Source organism: Geotrypetes seraphini, chromosome 1 (genome assembly GCF_902459505.1).
Source record: "Geotrypetes seraphini chromosome 1, aGeoSer1.1, whole genome shotgun sequence".
In the NCBI taxonomy this organism is placed as follows: domain Eukaryota; kingdom Metazoa; phylum Chordata; class Amphibia; order Gymnophiona; family Dermophiidae; genus Geotrypetes; species Geotrypetes seraphini.
In genome coordinates this window covers 480119282-480138081 of record NC_047084.1, presented here as the reverse complement: position 1 = coordinate 480138081, position 18800 = coordinate 480119282, and the positions used below count along the sequence as shown (strand labels likewise).

Here is an 18800-nt window from a genome sequence, read left to right as displayed (position 1 = left end):
GTCTGTCCCAAGAAATACATTTTATAATCCTTCTATCCAGAGTTCAAGCCATACTTTTCTAATTCTTAGATCCAGCAAAATTAATCATATCATGTTACATGGTGACAGGAAGTGTAGAAGGAAGGTTATGCCCGCATGAGATGGATGAGAGTTTGAGGAAGGTGGGCACGATTACCAGCGCCCAGGTGATAGCAAGAGGAAGGCAAGGGAGAAACTTTATTTGCCTCCCTAACTTGCTTATTCCTTCTCTGTTTTTGCAGGTTCCCCCCTTCTGCAGCCTAGCTGGTTTGACACTCATTGTTAGCCTTTCACAAGCCCTGTGACAAGAGCTAGGCGTGAGCCTGGGTGAACCATTGAGAATGGGATGTGGCGGCATGTGCAGATGGAGCAGAAGAGATCTCCTGTTACTTCCCTGGGCCCATTTACTCCACCTCTGAAGGGAAGAGGATTTAACCCTCGCCCCCGTTATCACTCTCACCAGAACGCTTCCCCCTCAGTGAACAGCTAATGCCATGCATGTCTTTCTATTTACAATTTTGGACTCTTCTTTAACCCTTTCAGGACCAAGGGACATATTTGTCCCATAACTTTAAAATCCTATAAATTTTGATTGGGATAGTCTACAGTTCTAAATTTGATATGTACGGATTCCATATGATACTGCCTTTATGTAAACAAACTGGTTCCGACATTCATTCATTAGCGTTGTTGCCAGATTGACGAGAAGATTCACTTGCCACACTGTCCATAAGCCAGAAGTGTGATTTAAAAAAAAAAAAATAATGATATTTCACAAAAAAAATCAATTTTTTGGCATCTGCAAGCCCTTTTTACCATAAAAATGTCGTCAAAACCACAAAAATTGGCCTACGATCCTTATGGTCCTGAAAGGGTTAAGATGGAGAAATCAGTAGAGTTCTAATGCACACATTTGGCGCCAGGTTACCAGATTCACTCCCAACGCTGGCTCGGTAGCTCTGGGCATCCTGTCTTTGGCCTCGGACTGAAATGCAAAACTGCGTAGCTGGGTTAAGAGCGTCTAACAGCGAAGGAGCGACCCGGTGAGTGAATACGAGCAACCTCTCTCTCTCTCTCTCCCGATTCACAAGGCGGAGCCTGCTGTTAAGTGACCCGCCTCCTCCAGCCTCTAACACCGAGGAGCTGGGCTACCCCCGCTGGCCCCTCCCCCCTGCACTGGTTGGTCACCGCCAGCCCCTCCCTCTCGCTCGCTTCTCATTCACACATACACAAACAGAGAGCACAAGCGAGGAGTACAAGCAACCGCTACTGTGTCGATACAGTCTCTCTCTCTCTGATCCTGCTCAGGACAGACCCCCCCTGCATCCTCCCCCCCCTCCCAACCCAAACACCACGGCGGACAGGATGCAACCCGTCTACCCAACACCCAGCTCCAAACCAATAGGCACAGCGGCAACTTAGCAAGGGTAAAACATCCTCCTTGCCACCAAAATTATGCAGTTCCAACTCCCCCCTCATCATGGACAACAGTTGCAGACAAGACATTGAGAAGAGGGACACTGACATTTGATAAACTGGTTTTGGTGGGGGGGAGGAGGAAAAACAACAACAACAGCCCAAGGAGAGTGATCCTAAAACGTTCTTTCTTTCACGGTTTTAATCTCAGGCTGTGGCAGTTTTGGGCGCTGAAGTGCTGTGAACAAAAAAGTTGCTGTTATTGTACAACAAGTCTCTGGCCACTTGTCATTCTAGAGCCAGGCAGCATTTGGCTGGGAAAGGACAAAAAGCACGCTGGGCTTTGTTGTGGAAATCCTGGTTACCTGGTAAGTGGATGCTATAGGAACCTTTTGACCGGGGCAAAAAGAAAGAAAGAAGTGCTTTAGCAATCACAGATGAAAAGACACGAGAGGGGAAAATAGCGCCGCATGTACTAAACAGCAACCCGAAAAGCAAGATCTCAACTGAGAACATAGTAAAGCATTTACATACCATATGAAATAGAAAACCGAAAGTGTCATGGGATGTGCAGAACTGTCCAGAAATGAAGGCAAAAGTGGTGTAAGTTTTCTGAGGCTTAAGAGTGCCAGAGTTTTGCTACAAGAGAGATCTGGCTGAGCGAGGTATAGTAAAACCATTTTTTTTTTTTAACCACATTTTTTTTGAGGAGTTGCAAATTTAATTCCTGGACATCAGGATCTTTGCCGGCCAGCCGGAGAAAACTTAAAGCTGACCATGCCAACTCCCCCCCCCCCCAAAAAAAAAAAAAAAAATTAAAAAAAAAAAAAATATATATATATATATAAAAATATATATATTTGTCAGATATATATAAATATATATATTTGTCAAATATATATAAATATATATATTTGTCAAATATATATAAATATATATATTTGTCAAATATATATAAATATATATATTTGTCAGATGTTTCATTCCCTTCTGAGGAAATTGTTTTTGTTGTCCCTGTTTTGTGCTGCCTAGTCCTTTAAATGGAATTTGTGTTTTGGTTTTTCTGAAAAGTGTCCAGGGTGATTTGGAAAGCATGAGTCTGCTTCTTTCAGAGCTCTTGTGTGTAAAACCTTGTGGGAAAGTTATTTCCAAACTTACTCACTTAACTGACAAGTCTGCCTAAACGTGGACAAGTAAGTATAATGTCTGGAAACTTTGAAGCTGGGTTATTTGGTCCTCAGATTTGTCATGTCGTGGATGACTAAGAGGAGGCTTTAGCTACTTTCTTGCAGGGTGAGTGTTCGATTGCTTTAAGCTCATGGGTTGATTTCTCCTGGCAAAGAATTAAACAGATGGGAATGCTTGTGACATGTTTAACAATATCATTCAGACCCTTTTAAAAGGAATATATTCTTTCATCTAATACTTTGGCAGTGTGAAAAGCACATTGATCCTAGAATGCCTTTACTTTTCTATTTTTTTTTTTGTCACAGTTGAAACACTAGTGCCCTAGCAAGGTTGCCAGGTGGAAAGAGGTAATTTTTAACTACCACCAGTTTCAACTGAGAAAGTATTCTGCTGCCTTCTCTGGGAGCCTGGCTGGCTTTGACTTTTCATGCCAGCCCCCGAGTGCAGTCTCTGAAAAGGAGCAGCCCGGTAACCTTGCTTCTCAGTCTGTCTTGCTTTATTGACACCTGCTTGCTTTATTGGCATTTCCAATTCTAGTAATAAAAAAATATTAACAGCGTTTCATAATTGCAGTGAAAGGCTGTGTGAGAATAGGCATTTGTGCAGGGTAGTGGGCTAAGGGAGGTTGCGTTGCTTATTTAAGTTTACACTCATTAGTGCTACCTGTTTAGTGAACTTCAGTTTTATTGGTTACCTATATAATGTTCTTCACGTCTTTTTTTGCAGAAGATCTAAGATTTTGTTCGTACACTGGGTAGACTTCCTGTTGTCCACTCTAAACTATTTAATAAGCTATCAAGTCCTTCATAGGACAAAAGCATAGTTAATTTGAACCGAAAATGAGCAAGATAATTATTAGTTTTGCAGAATCAGAAAAGGTAATGAACAAATCCAGCCATCAGTTCCCCATTGGTGAAATAATGAATGAAAAGTTGTTTGGAGTGGCAGATTGGCCCGGGATCCCATACTTTAGCTCACCGTTTACTAAAACGGAGGGGCTCCGGAATCCCGATTCTGAATTTCTTAAAAAAAAAAATCTGAATATTTGCAACTTTTTGGCTTCAACAATCAGTTGGGATTGAGTGGCTGCAACCCTCAGTGGGATTGCCACCGCCCCTCAAGAAACTCTTAGAGGTACACTTCTCCCTCCTTATTCGCTGTAATAGGGGATTAACAGAACCGCAAATACAGAAAAACCGCAAATAACTTTTTCATATGTTATTCGCTGTTTTCTATTAAAAACCGTTGTGAATATAGTGGGAGACCTGGCCTGTTCCTGAAGGAGAGGCAAAACACGGTGAAGAAAGTGCTGGGAATCAGTGATTTTCTCTGTAAAAGCTTGGAATCAGTGATTTCTCTATGCAACATGATGTAATGGGGGGGGGGGGAGGAGCCAGCAAGCTAAAAACCGTGAATAATTGAAACCGCGAATGCTGAAACCGTGAATATGGAGGGAGAAATGTACTGTTCTTTTTTCTTCCTCTTCTGAAAGGTTGGGAAAGGAGGGAGTCTTGGGGTGCAATGACATCGGCTGGCCATAGGGGTGGGGACAATCCCCTGAGCCCTCTCCCCTTTGAACTATAAGTACAGGGGCAGAAACAGTGTAAAAGGAACAGCTGCAAATAGCAAGCAGCAGCTCTGTCAACATAGTTTGAGTTATAAAATGCCCTTTTCCTTTCTTTTCTACAAGATAGTATTGAACTTTTTTTTTTTTAATGACAAGCAAAGCTGAGCAAAAGTCAGAGGACATAGGAGGGGAAAACCATTTCATAGCTAAACGTTTGTTTAAGTTGTTAAGGGTCACATGGTAAGCTAAGGGATACTACAGGACTTTAGCTGTCTTTTATTTGTGCCCTGAGCATTTGAAAAGGATATAATTGTTGTTTCTTAAGCCAAGAAGGACAATAAATTATATTGCTTTATAATCAGCAAGTGTTACCATCTGAATCATTCTCCAAGACCGATAATTTTACTGTATGTATTTTATGCTCTATTGTTAGTGGTATCATGCTATGCAGTTTTGTTTCTCTGTAGGTGTGATTTATAGCATCTGAGCCTCCATGATTGAGTTTTCTTTATTAATCTGATCAGCACGTGCCTTAAAAAGACCCAGTTTTCAGGTTTTCTTTGTTGATGGATATCTTTTATGGATTATTGAGGATCCCTTGTCCTTCAATTTCAGATAGTCATTTGAAATTTCAAAATACTACAAATAAAAGGCCTAGCTTGCATGGTGTGTATGTTAAGAACTTCAGTCAGCTGCCCCCATCGACCTTGTGTCCCATATTTTTCTTTCTTCATAGGCCACTAAGCAGCAAAAGATTACATCATACTGTAGGTTAATGTTCACCTGCATTCTTTTTTTTTTTTTTTTTTTTTTAAGAGCCTTGTCCTGCTACAAACATCATCTGAAATTGTTTCCAAAGTCTTTGGTTGCATTTTGTCAGCAATAATAACCAGTATTAGGGATTAGACCAAGCTGGTAAATGTGATTACACATTTACATCTTTTTATGCATCCCTCTTAATTAATGGCTTTGGTATAGACTTCCAAATTTCCAGTTAGTTCATTGAAATTTTCTAGATTTTGCTATTTTACAGCAGCTTCTCATACCACAGAGGTAAGGTAACTGCATATGGGAATGACCAGAAGCAAGATGCACTTTATACCTGAGCTTGAGACAAAAAGCTGTAGCTCCCAAAAGTGCCAATTTTCAGATGGCCAACTGTAGATCTTGGAACAGTTGATGGCCAGGGAGAGTGAGGACTTCTTTAACCCTTTAAATGGCAGATGGTGAAACGGCTACTTTACGTAACGTGATGTTGAATGAGAACAACAGTGCCAAGTAAGAGGCATTTGGAGATGCAGATCTCCCATAAGAGCCAAGGAAGACACATGTTGCTTCTGAGCAACAATGACAAATAAAGGGTAATAGTAGCACTGGATTGGAAGTTTTGTTTATCCCCGGGTGTCTGTGCAGAGCATTTGATAGCTTCTAGAAAAGGCAGTGGTAGGAGTAGTCTTCAGGCTGACCTTGCTGTAAAGTTTCAGGTAGGGCTGCAGGATAATTGCAGTTAATTCTGCAATTAATGCATTATTATTAATAGTGATTAAGAAAATTAATTGTGTTTCAACATCTCCTTTCTCCTCCAGACATCTGCTATCTTCTACTCCCAAGCCCTGTCCTTGGCGCAATCCACCTACAATTCAACATCACCAGCTCCCTGCACCAGTCTGCCTTAAAGATGGTCTTCTATTGCTGCATGACAGAGGCAGAATTGCAAATTTACTGCCTGCAGCCTGGTCTGAAGCTTTCCCTCTGGCCCATCTCACCTTCTCTGACATCACTTCATTTTCTGCACTGGCAGGACAGTCAGAGGGAAAGCTTCAGAGCAGGCTGCAGGTGGTGCATGTGCAACACTGCTATTGCCAGTATGGAGGGGTGAGGGGTACATAGCAAACCATGGATAGAGAGAGGGAACTGGCCAACAAGCTAAACTGGGGGGGGGGAGGGGGCTACTAGTGGAATCTATGGTTGAAGTACTGATTTGGGAGTGGGAAGGATAGAGATGATCAGTCCTCAGCAGGTCCCGCGCGTAGGAAAGTACTAGATCTCATAGTCTAAACGTAATTTCTTATGAGCTGGAATAACCAAATTACAATGTGTAGCAGAGCGCAATGGTCAGAAGGGCACATAGGGCATCACGCAATCCTGTAGGTATTTTGGTGATAAATGATGTACACTTAGATGTAGGCATCAGTGGCAAAGTAAGGGTGAGTGGTACCCAGGGTGGTGGTGCCCCTCCCCCCTCTTCCCTGCCCCCCTCCCCCCGCTGCGTGCACGCCCCCCTTCCCTTTCCTCTTCCCTCATACCTTTTTAACTTCTCCGGTGTGAGCAGTATGCCCACGTCGGTGTCGGCTTGCCCTTTGACATCACTTCCTAGGCGCAGGCCAGAGAGAGCGCTGCTGCCGATGTGGGCAGCAACCTCGTGCCGGGGTAGTAGAAAAGGTGCAGGGAAGGCAAGTGGCATGCGTGCGCGGCAAGGAGAGGAGCAGGGGTGTTGGCGGAGAGGAGGAGGGGTGCCGCGCCCTTAGGAAGACCGTGCCTGGGGTGGAGCACCCCTTTTTACTATGCCACTGGTAGGCATTATCACTTATGCTCCCCTGCGGTTGCACGTTAGGTGGGTTGCAGACCAATGGACCCTTTTTACGAAGCTTCAGTAAGCACTAATGCATGTTTACCACAGCAAAAATTGGCGTTGAAGCATCCCACGGTAATTTTGCCATACGCGTGTGAGACCCACATGCTCAAATATTATTTTTTTGGGTGCAGGGGACACATCTGGGGTAGAGAGTGCAGCTACATGTTCTCAGTGCTTAAACAGGTACCAAATAGTGCGACACCAAGTACAGTTTTATAAAAGTTAGACGCACTTCATAGAGTCAAGCTTAGGTGCTGCTAGGCGTCCTAGCTGTAGATGTATCCTATTTATGTCAGGGTTTTCTTGGCCCAAATATGTGCCCCTAAGTTAGGTGTCTAAGTCCAAAATAGGTGCCCACATGTAAGACATGCCTACTTTGTAGTAGGCACCTTGGACTAGTTGCCTAACATCCAATTAAGTGCAATTTATGTCAATTATCGGCACCAATTGAGTCTATTAAACAATTAAGTCAGGAGTCCGCATCAGCTATGCATGCCAATGTATGGCACCTAACTTTAGGCAAACTATATTGATTCATCCCCATCCCCTCACTGTCCTCACTTTTTTGTCCCCATCCCCTCACCATCTCCCCAGTGAAGCACATTTTTCATCCCTGTCCCCTCGCTATCCACACTGTCTTAATTTTCTTCCCCTCGTCTTCCCGCTCAAAGCAGAAAGATATTTTATGCAATTTATGGGCCTAAGGCATTGTTCTTCAACCTTTTTACATGTATGGACCGGCAGAAATAAAATAATTATTTTGTGGACCGGCGGTTGAAGAACACTGGGCTAAGTCGTGGGCCAGACCCCGCTCATCTCTACCCAATCTCCACCCCAGCTCCCACCCCCATAATAGTACTAATTGTAACACTATTTTTTCCATTCATTTTTCACAGATACACAATATAATCTTATTAACAACACATAATGGTTAACCACAAAATTAAACTACACAAAGCACACTGACAGCGGATGTAAATTCTCAAAATTGACATAATTCAATCACTAAATTCAAAAATAAAATCATACTCCCCTACCTTTGTTGTCTCCCTCCTTCCATGCTATGCCTTACCTTCTGGCCTGCTCCGGCCTGGCCATTTTATGCCGCCCCCGGTGTTATCTTCAGGCCGGCTCCCTCTTCCTCACTGATACAGTCCACAAAGCTGCGGGCAGTGGCTCCTTGCACGTCCCGTGCCTCATCTGGAAGCCTTACCTCTGATGTTGCAACATCAGAGAGAAGGCTTCCGGTTCGCAGGACGCGTGTAGAAACCACTGCCCGTGGCTTTGTGCACTGAATCAGTGAGAAAGAGGGAGCTGGCTCAAAGATATTGCCGCATCAATCGCACCTTGGACCGGCGGTTGAAGAACACTGTTTTGGGCCTGATGCACGTGCTGACCCTGTGGACCGGCAGGAAATTTCTGTGGACCGGCACCGGTCCACGGACCGATGGTTGAAGAACAGTGGCCTAAGGCATTGCAAATAAACACTCTAAGCCTATAGTGGTTGTTTTTCTTCTAACTTTTATTTTGATGGAAAGAAAATAAATAAAAATACAATTTGTAAGGCATGCTGGGTTCTGCGTAGCGCACAGAAAACCAAACATCAGCTCAATACCAGCGATATTTTAGTCCAGACAATAATTTTAGTTCTAGTTATTCATGCGCAAAACGTATTAAGAACAGCCCTCAGAATATCACACACACATAAAATAAAGCAACATGTCGAACAGGATTGTATTTACAGTATTCAGGAAATATAAGCAGATACTTTTAACGTTTGACTCTCAGTCAGCCCTAGCTTCCTGTTGGCCATGTGAATAGTAATGTTCAGCAGTAATGCAACAGAAATTCTGAGGTTACTGGCAACCATAAAATCCAATTTATCAATGACAGATCACGTATCCAAACTAGTATCATCCTCCTTCTACTACCTCCGCCAGCTAAAAACCATACGTGCGTACTTCTCAGAACCTGAATTTGCCCAACTACTCTACGCTTTTGTTCTATCTCGCATAGACTATTGTAACACTCTACTAGTGGGCCTGCCTACCAAAACTCTCTCCCACCTCCAAAGGTGAAAAACGCTGCAATCCACCTTTTGGAAAAACCTACGCATCCGCGACCATGTTACCCCTGTATTAGCTTCCATGCACTAGCTTTTCATTCAAAAACGCTGCACCTTCAAGGCCCTGGTCCTCACTTTCAAAACCTTCCATGAAACGATTCCGTACTACATGAAAACTAAACTACAAATCTACTTCCCAAAGCGACCACTGAGGTCCCAAGGAGAAAAACGCTCAAAACTGAAACCGCCCGCAAACGCTCCTACTCACATTTCATACCCAAACTTTGGCATACAATCCCTCCATCTGTCAGATCACTAGATGGACTTTGGAACTTCAGGAAGACCGTGAAAACCTTCCTCTTTACTAAACCCAGCACCTTAAAGTCATTAGATAGGTACATTAGATAGATTGTGAGCCTACCAGGACAGACAGGGAAAAATGCTTGAGTACCTGGATGATCTCATGTAAACCGTTCTGAGCTCTCCTGGGAGAACGGTATAGAAAATTGAATAAATAAAAATAAATAAATAAATTTACCCTGAAATGCCACCCAGTCAATGCACCTACGTCACCTAATCTCACCAGATGCTACTTAGTGCATATGTTTTATTGTCATGTCTATATTGTAAATTATTGTCATGTCTATATTGTAATTTATGTAAACTATGTCATCTCTGCTCTGTCTGGATTATTATGGATGTACTTTGTAACCCGTTCTGGGCTCCTTTGGGAGGATGGGCTAAAAAAAAAAAATGGAATAAATAAATAAATAAATAATTTGCCTATCGATTTTTATAAAGTAGGCTGCCAAATGGTCACCAGGTTTCAACTCTGCTAGCCTTTAATTTGCTGAATTACCAAACATTAGGCATTATCTATATTAGCTGTACCTAAATGTTAGAGCAGCAAGCTGAGAACCAGGGAAGCCAGGGTTCAAATACCACTGATGCTCCTTGAGGTCTTGGATGAATAACTTAACCCTTCATTGCCTCATAGTCAAAAGTTTAAATTGTAAGCCTTCCAGGGACTGTACCTGAATGTAACTTGCCTTGTGCCATTATTGAGAAAGGTTTGGTGTAAATCCAATCCAATCCAAGTCATAATGTGAAGTAATACAAAACACTACATATGTCACTTAGGACCTACAAAGCCAATTGCAACATACCATAATAGCAGTAACTTCCTCAAGTCACACCACAAGCACCTGCTTAGTAAAAGACAGTACTATAGTGGGCACTAGAACATCAGTACACTGATTGGAAAACTAAACAAGCCAGTTTAGTACAGATTAATCTTGCAGTCGATGCTAACAGAAAGCCATGTCTCTTTCACACATGCAGAACACAGACCCTCACCCAGTAAAGAATAAGTAACCAAAAACTAAAAATAGAAATAAAAATTAAACTGAACCCCCCAAGAAGCCAGACACTAGAGAAAGATAAACTTTGATGCACGTCCCCCTGTATTTTGCAAAATATAAAGAAAGTAGATGTAAATTTCAAAAACTGACATATTCCAGTCACCACATTGAAAACTAACAAATACAAATAAAAGAAGAAATGGAAAATATGATACCATTTTATTGGATTAAATACATTTTTCAATTAGCTTTCAAAGGCCAAAACCCTTTTTCTCAGATCAGTACACTGCTGTTATGGTATCCTGTTCTGACCTGAGGAAGGTAGTTTTAGTCTCTGAAAGTTAGTAAAAAAAAATTAAAATTAGTCCAATAAAAAGATAACACCTTCATTTCCCTTTTCTGTTTTTATTTATTAATATTTATTAACACTGCTATCACACTATTTATATCTTAAATGGAAAATAAAATTATTTTTCCTTCCTTTGCTTTTTTTTTTCCAATTGTAGTCCCAGTTTCTGCTTTCCTTGTTTTCTCTTAACTCTCTTGCCAGGATTTCCTGTTTGTTGTTTTTCTCTCCTCCTTTTCCTTTCAGCTTTCTTCAGTTTATTTTCTGCCTCTACTTACAGTAGATTAAATTCTATCTTACTATTCAGTCCTCAATGTTCCTCTTTTCACTGTCTACCTACATCTTGTCACCTATTTTCCTCATCCACTCCTCTATCTCACTAACTTTCCTGATCCAGCATGTGCCCTTTTTCTTTATTCCTTCCTTCCATCCTGCATGCACCTTCTTTCTCTACCCCCTTTCACCCAGTGTCTGAGCCCTCTCCTCCCCACTTCTATCCAGCATCTTCCCTTTTCTCTCTCGCCTCCTCACTTCCATTCAGTGCCTACCCCTTCTCTTTCTCTCCCTCTGCGGTCAGATTGCTCTCTCTCTCTCCTCTGCAGTTGGGTCTGTCACTCTTTCTCTCCCTCTCACATTCTCCCTCTCCTTCCCTTCACAGTTGGGTCTGTCTGTCTCTCCTTGCTTGGATTAGATTAGGGTTCTCTATTGAGCCCTGGGCTTTAAATTCTCTGTTTCTTATTATTCTCCCCTTACCTATTGTTGTTTTTCCCTTATATGTTTCCTTTACTATCTTTTAAATTTGTATTTCTTTTCCTATTCTCTTCCTCTTGTGTCATTCGTTTGTCTTGTGAGTCATATTTACATTGTCTGTTTCTCTTTAATTATTGTAATTTAATATTTTAATATTTTGTACATCGCTTAGAATGTGGAATAAGCGATTAATCAAATACTTAATAAACTTGGAAACTTGGATCTCTCTCTCTATCTCCCTGTTTGGCTCTCTCTCTCTTTCTCCTCCTTCCTCCACAGTTGGGTATCTCTGTCTTCCCTCACCCCTCTCAGGGTCTGGTATCTCTTTTCTTCCTTCCATCCTTCCTCTTTCCTTCCTTTCCTTCCTGCAATCCAGTCTCTCTATCCTCCTCCCTCCCCCTTGTGGTCTGGTCTTTCCCTCTCTCCCTTCCTTCATAGTCTCTCTGACCTCTCATACTCAGTTGGGTCTCTCTCCCTCCGCAGTCAGGTATCTCTGGCCTCCCTTCCCTAGATTCTGTCTCTCTCTTTTGCTCCCTGGATGGGTCTCTCTCTCTCTTTCTCCCTGGTTGGGTTTCTCCCCTCCCCCTCATTGAGTCTCTCACTCTCTCTCTCCCCCTTCCTCGTTGGGTCTCTCTCTTCCCCTTCCTCATTGGGTCTCTCTCTCTCTCTCTCTCCCCCTTCCTCTCTCCCCCCTCTGTGGGGGCTCTCTCTCTGCCTCCTCCTCCCTTGGGCTCTCTCTCTCCCTACCCCCATGGTTGGGTGTACAGCACTGCGTGCATCTGGTAGCACTAGAAAAATAATAGTAGTAGTAGTAGTATCTCTCTCCTTCCTTCCTTCCTTCCTCCCCCCCCCACGGCCCATCTCTCTCCTACCTTCCCTCCCCGAGCAGTCGGTCTCTCTCTCTCTCTCCTCCTTCCCTTCCCCTATAGCCCTACCTCTCACACACCTACCTTCAATGCCAATAGTGCTTTGCCTTACATGCTAGCACTGTTGGTTGACTGGCTGGTTTGAGTCTCCTCTCTTTATAAAACTCCTAGTTATTTTAGCTTCCTGTTCCTGTGTAGCTGGGACTACCATAGAGAGGAGAGTTGTCCTGGCCAGCCAGTCAGCTAGCAGTGCTAGTGTGTAAGGCAAAATACTGACGGCAGGGAAGGTAGGAGTGCGAGAGGGGGGGCCACAGAGGGAGGGAAGGAGGAGAGAGACCAATCATGAGAATGCCATGAGAATGGCTTCCATTACCATGACCCTGCCGTGGAATGGTCCACCATTCCTGCGGCATTCCCGGGATATTTTCCAAGGGCATCACAATATAATGGATGGCAGCAAAGGCTCATGTGCTAATCTATTATAATGACCATATGCTTATATAAAAATTTGCAGATAGCCATTCATACAAACAATATATATTTCTGCAATTTTACCTCAGTGTAAAAATAATAACTTTATTCTTGTATACCACCACACCACTTAGTTCTAGGCAGTTCAGATCAAGAGGACTATACAGGCAGTGAGCATAGACATCATAGAATACAGCAGGGGTAAAGAGATTACAAATGTCTCAATTAATTAGATTTCAACAATAGCTGTCAGTTTACAAATTTATCGAACAAATAGGTTTTCAGCAACTTTCTAAAGGAATAATAAGACTTACCCCCCTCTTTTACAAAGGTGCGCTAAAATATTAGCATGCGCTAAATATGCGCTAAACGCTAACACGTGCGTGTTATCCTATGGACGCGTTAGCGGTTTTCGCACGCATTGATATAGTGCACGCTAAATCTGCGCTAAAACGCTTAGCGTGCTTAAATTTAGGCGCTAAGTTGATAGAATTAGGGGTTTAATGCTTTTTTATCCATCCTCTTGCTGTTAGGAATCTTTTGCTTATCTCATTCTTATTTTCTTTGCATTCCCATTCCCGTTTTTATTTGCACCGCCTCCTCTGAACAAGCGAAAATATATTTCATGATGTCGCTCCTTGGAAAAAGCTGCTGTTCCTGTGCAGTGAATGCATTTCTACAGATCTCTTTTTATGCCCGTGCTCAAAGGGATACGTGCATTTTTCTCTTCTCTTATTTTGTAAACTTCAAAGGTATGAATCTTAAAATGTTTCTTCCTGTCTGTAGTATGTGTGAGTCCTAGCTTGATCTGTTGCTGATTTGGAAGCTGGGGCCTGTGATTGATGACTCAGCGAGAATACGTGGTTCCTGACTCATATTTCTAACTGGCTCATTCCAAATTGCTGTCTCATTTATCTAAGGGAAATGAATGAACTATACTATAGGCAAGAAAATATAACAAAGATCAGTTGAATGAGTAACCAAAAAAGAAGATAAATTAGTTGAACCCTGAAACAATAACGTTCCAAAGCCTGAGAAGTTTGCCTGGAAAGGACCTCTGTAAAGACTAATCCAAAGAGGTAAATGTGACATCCCTGAATAAATAATATTTCTTAAAAGAGAAACTTGTCAAACTGAATAACTGCAGATAAACTTGCTATGTTTTACAGTTTTGCTGGGAAGAGGGGAGCCTATGGCAGAAAAATAGTTTTATCAGCTTAAAACTTACCTGGCTGTGACAATTATAGGGATCCTTACCAAGCTCAGGATGGTGGTGGTTTTATTATCAGTGCATTCTACCCACACACAAAAAATAGGTTTTACTTTTTAGCATGGGGATTTGTTTGGAAGCAGAGAGTACGATGGCCGTTCAAAAAGTATCAGACCTTAATTTTTTTTGCATAAACAAATAAAGCTAGGGAGGCGTGGTTTGGTGCACGTATGTAGTTGACCCAAATGGGCATGCTTGAATTTTTTTCCTGCCTACAGAAGTTGTCAGTTGCCGGCAGACCGCTGATGAGTGTGGAAGTATAAGTGAGCGCTGTCAGATTTTCGTTTTTAACAAAATGACAGAAAAAGTTAAACAATTCTACTGCATTAAATTTTATGTAAAGCTTGATGATTCCCAAGTGGAAACAATCCGCAAGATTCAACAGGCCTTTGGGGACAAAGCAATGGGCACCACACGGATAAAGGAGTGGTACAACCGCTTCAGAGATGGCCGCACATCAGTGAAGAGTGAACCAAGTTCTGGTAGGCCCTCAACATCCAGAAATGAGATCGTTATTGACCAAGTGAGGACCCTGGTGATGCAGGATCGTCGAATCACAGTCAGAGAACTTGCAGAAGAGGTAAGCATCAGCGTTGGATCCGTTCATTCCATTTTGACTGAGGATTTAGGATTCAGGAGAATTTCTGCAAAGTTCATGCCAAAGCTACTTATGAATGAGCAGAAGCAACTCTGTTTGGAGATCTCACAGGACATGCTGGAGACTGTGAACAGTGATCCCAACTTCCTCAGCACAGTGATCACTGGCGATGAGTCCTGGGTTTATGGGTACGACACAGAAACCAAGTTGATATCATCACAATGGAAGCATTCAACATTCCCAAGGCCCAAAAAAGCAAGGCAGGTCTGCAGCAATGTCAAAGTCATGCTGACCATCTTATTTGACTCCAGTGCGTCGCCTTCGTAACACTGTGAGACACAAACGGTGGGCAACAGACAATTGGCAGCTCCATCACGATAACGCATCTGCCCATTCTTCACATTTGATATGGAGTTTCCTGGCCAAACACTACATACCTGTGATTTCTCAGGCTCCCTACTCTCCCGACATGGCTCTGTGTGACTTCTGGCTTTTCCCCAAGCTGAAAATGCCCCTGAAAGGGACCAGATTTCAATCAAAAGAAGACATCATGCAGAATGTGACGGACCAGTTGCGAGCAAGCTCAAAAGAGGCATTCCAGCGCTGCTTCCGACAGTGGCAGAACCGTTGGAAGAAGTGTGTGGCAGCCCAAAGGGACTACTTTGAAAGATATTAGTATAAGATTGTTGCATCTGAATATGAGTATTTTTTATGAATAAAGGTCTGATACTTTTTGAACGGCCCTCGTATGTGTAATCAATTAGCTCAGCTACATCACAGAATCCTAACTGATTAGCATGAGGTTAGAGCAGGAGGAGGTGGTGGTGGTAAAGGCTGATACTACTACTTTTTAACACTTCTATAGTATTAAATGTATAATCTATATTGTTTCCACTTATTGAAAGTGTTTTAAAATGAATAAAGATTATTATAAAAAAAAACCAACTACTTCTATAGTGCTGAAGGGCGTACGCAGCGCTATACATTTTGACATTAAATAGACAGTCCCTGCTTGGAAGAGCTTACAATCTAACTTGGAGCGGCAGACATAACATAGAGGGTTGTGGATGCAGAACCCAAGTAGGAGAGAGTTAAATTCAGGCAGTTTGTTCCAGGCATACGCTGCAGCAAGACAGAAAGGATGGAGTCTGGAGTTAGCAGAGGAGGAGAAGGGCACAGATAGGATGGGCTTACCAGTTGAGCAGAGCTCTTGGGAGGGGGGGAGGGAGCATATGGGGAGAGAAGTGAAGAGAAATAGAAACATAAAAACATGATGACAGATAAAGGCCAAATGGCCCATCCAGTCTGCCCATCCGCAGTAACCATTATCTCTTCCTCTCTCTAAAAGATCCCACGTGACTATCGCAGGCTTTCTTGAAATTAGACACAGTCTCTGTCTCTACCACTTCTACTGGGAGACAGCTGAGTGAATGCATTTGTAGGACAGTAAGAGGAGTTTGAATTTTATTTGGAAACAGATGGGAAGCCAATGAAGTGACTTTAGGAGAGGGGTAATGTGAGTATTCCATCCCTTAAGGTCATCAATGCAAGACGACAATTTATTTTTTCTGTTACGGCACCTCAGTTAAGGAACGCCCTTCCAATTTGCTTAAGGGAAGAGCAGAATCTTGAGAAATTCAAAAGTAACTTAAAAACTTTTCTCTTTAAAGACGCTTTTGATAATTAACGAAACTTACTGCAGCTCAGAATATTTTATTGTACTATATTACACTGTTTTTTTGTTATTCATTTTGTATTTTTCCTTTTTTGTTCTACTTTCCTATAATGATTTGTATTTCATCTCCCCCCTGTTTTTAAGTTTGTAATCGTAATTTTTTTAATATTGTAAGTTAATATGTATTGTTCTGTTTTGTATTATTTCCCAGAAATTGTAATTTTAATTTGTTCATCGCTTTGAAATACGATTAAGCGATTAATCAAAACAATTATTAAACTTGAAACTTGAGTATAGTGGCTCTCACGGAATATGAGTCATGCAGCCAAATTCTGGATGGATTGAAAGGGAGAAAGATGGAAGAGCAGAAGACCTGAGAGTAGCAAATTGTTGTAATCTAAGTGTGAGGTGATGAGGGCATGGATAAAGGTTTTGGAAGTGTGCTCAGAGAGGAAAAGTCAGATTTCGATAATATTATAGAGGAAGAAGTGGCAAGTTTAAGCAATCTGTTTTATCTGGGTGGAGAAGGAGAGAGAGAGGAGTCAAAGATGACCCCAAGATTGCGAGCACACAAGGCAGGGAGAATGAGAGTGTAGTCCACAGAGTCAGAGAAAGGGAGAAGTAGGTTTAGGTGGGAAGATGAGTAGCACACATGGTAATGGCCATGCTCGAATTGGGAAATTAGCACATGGCCATTAAAACAGAAAATGGAAAACACAGCTATTTCACAGCCTTGCTAAAAGCAGCACCAGCACGCGGGAAACCCATGTGTTAGTAATAGCACGAGCTCCTTTTTAGCATAGCTTAATAAAAGGGTCCTATGATTTGTAGAAATGGAAATGATGGAAAATGCATTTCAGATAGCATTTCGGAGGTGAGCAAGAGAAACAGAAGTGGTTCTCTGGAGGGAAAATACAATTTCTTTTGATAATAACATTTGGCCTCCTACGGTATTACAAGCACTTGTTATCTTTCTAGTGAATCTAAATATACTGCAAGTGTATAGTTTGAACTGAATAAATGCCGTATGATTAATTATTGTTTGTTTATCCTTTAGAAAGTAGTTCAGATAATGAGCAATAACTAATTTGATGTGCAAATGCTCGCAGTAGGTGTAGGTGTTGGTGTTGACACTTCTTTGCTGTTAAAACTGATACGATTAATTATGCCATATAGATACTGGATGAAGGATATTTTTAATATCTATGAAACAAGTAAAGATGTGAAGTGCAATTCTATTACTGGGCATCTGCATTTATGTGCCACTTTCAGGTGTAAATGAAAAGAATATAGGCACTTTTGCGGGTCTGAATGTACCCCCTAATTCTATAAAGCGTGCTGAAAATTTTGCTCCCCAATTTACACATGTACCCAATTTGCGTGTGTAATTTAATTGAATAAGCTAGTTAGCACCACTAATTGGCATTTTAATAAGCAATTATCGACACTTGTTTGAATAAACTACAAGTTACACATGTCAGTTTAGGTGCAAGCCAAACACGGGGGTACAGAAAATGTGCGGATCGAGGGCATTCCTTTAAGTTATGCACTTTTAGTTATGGAATAAGGGCACCCACCCCTAAATTTAAGTGTAAGAACTTGCACCACATTTTCGTTGGTGTAAATGGCCACGGTTCCCAAGTGTAAGCGCTATTCTATAAACCATGCCTAACTTTAAGCACAGTTTATAGAATGGTGCCGATTTATTAGGTGACATATTTCGAATTTACCCCTTAAGAGTTAGCAAAACACAAAGCGATCTTCTGTAAAGGTTCAAGTAAGTGGCACAGGAGTGAATTCATAAATGGTGCTCAAGTACTCCATGTCCTAAAAGATTGGTGTTACGGTTCTAAACTAAACTAAACTAAACCTTAGGTTTGTATACCGCACCATCTCCACAAGCGTAGAGCTCGGCACGGTTCTAATTCTACAAATAGCACCTAAAACACAGGCACTGAGTAATACAGCACATAGTTCATGCCAGTCATGAGTTAGGCGCTGTTTAAAGACTAGTGCCAAGCGGTACCTCAATTGAACTTAGCATTTGAACTAAACTAAACTAAACCTTAAGTTTGTATACCACATCATCTCCATAAAGATAGAGCTCGGCACGGTTTACAGGTAATTCAATAAACGAGGGAAGGATATAATAAGAAATTAGAGGTTATGAAGAGGATAGCTAGTTTTACATTTTAAATAGATAGCTTTACGTTTTGGAGAAAAGCCAGGTTTTCGGATGCTTTCGGAATAATTGGAATGAGCCTAGGTTCAGCAGCGGGGCAGGGAGGTTATTCCAAATCTCAGTGAATTTGAAGAAAAGGGATTTCCCTAATTCCCTAATGCATATATGATGCCTTTTAACAAGTGGAAAGATAGTTTGAATATATGGGCGGATCTGGTAGTGTCAGGTCTTGAAGAATTCCAGGATAGTGGGATTAGGGGAGGAAGAATGCCATGTAGGATCTTGAAAATTAGGCAGGTACATTTAAAGTGAATCCTAGAAATCACCGGAAGCCAGTGAAGTTTTGACTGAAGTGGGGAAACATGATCGAATTTGCTTTTTTGCGAAGATCA

At 41.8% G+C, this 18800-nt stretch overlaps 1 protein-coding gene across 6 annotated transcripts in view; it reads left to right on the top strand.

The window, feature by feature from the left end:
- The first annotated feature begins 1271 nt into the window (after nt 1–1271).
- GLIS3 (GLIS family zinc finger 3) overlaps nt 1272–18800 on the top strand; it is a 658803-nt gene continuing 641274 nt past the window's right edge. For 4 of the 6 annotated variants that reach the window (XM_033925471.1, XM_033925490.1, XM_033925482.1 and 1 more), the window contains exon 1: nt 1272–2099. The gene's annotated coding sequence lies outside the window, so the exon portion shown is untranslated. The remainder of the gene's footprint in view (nt 2100–18800) is intronic. The other 2 variants (XM_033925462.1, XM_033925454.1) reach the window with 2 other exon arrangements.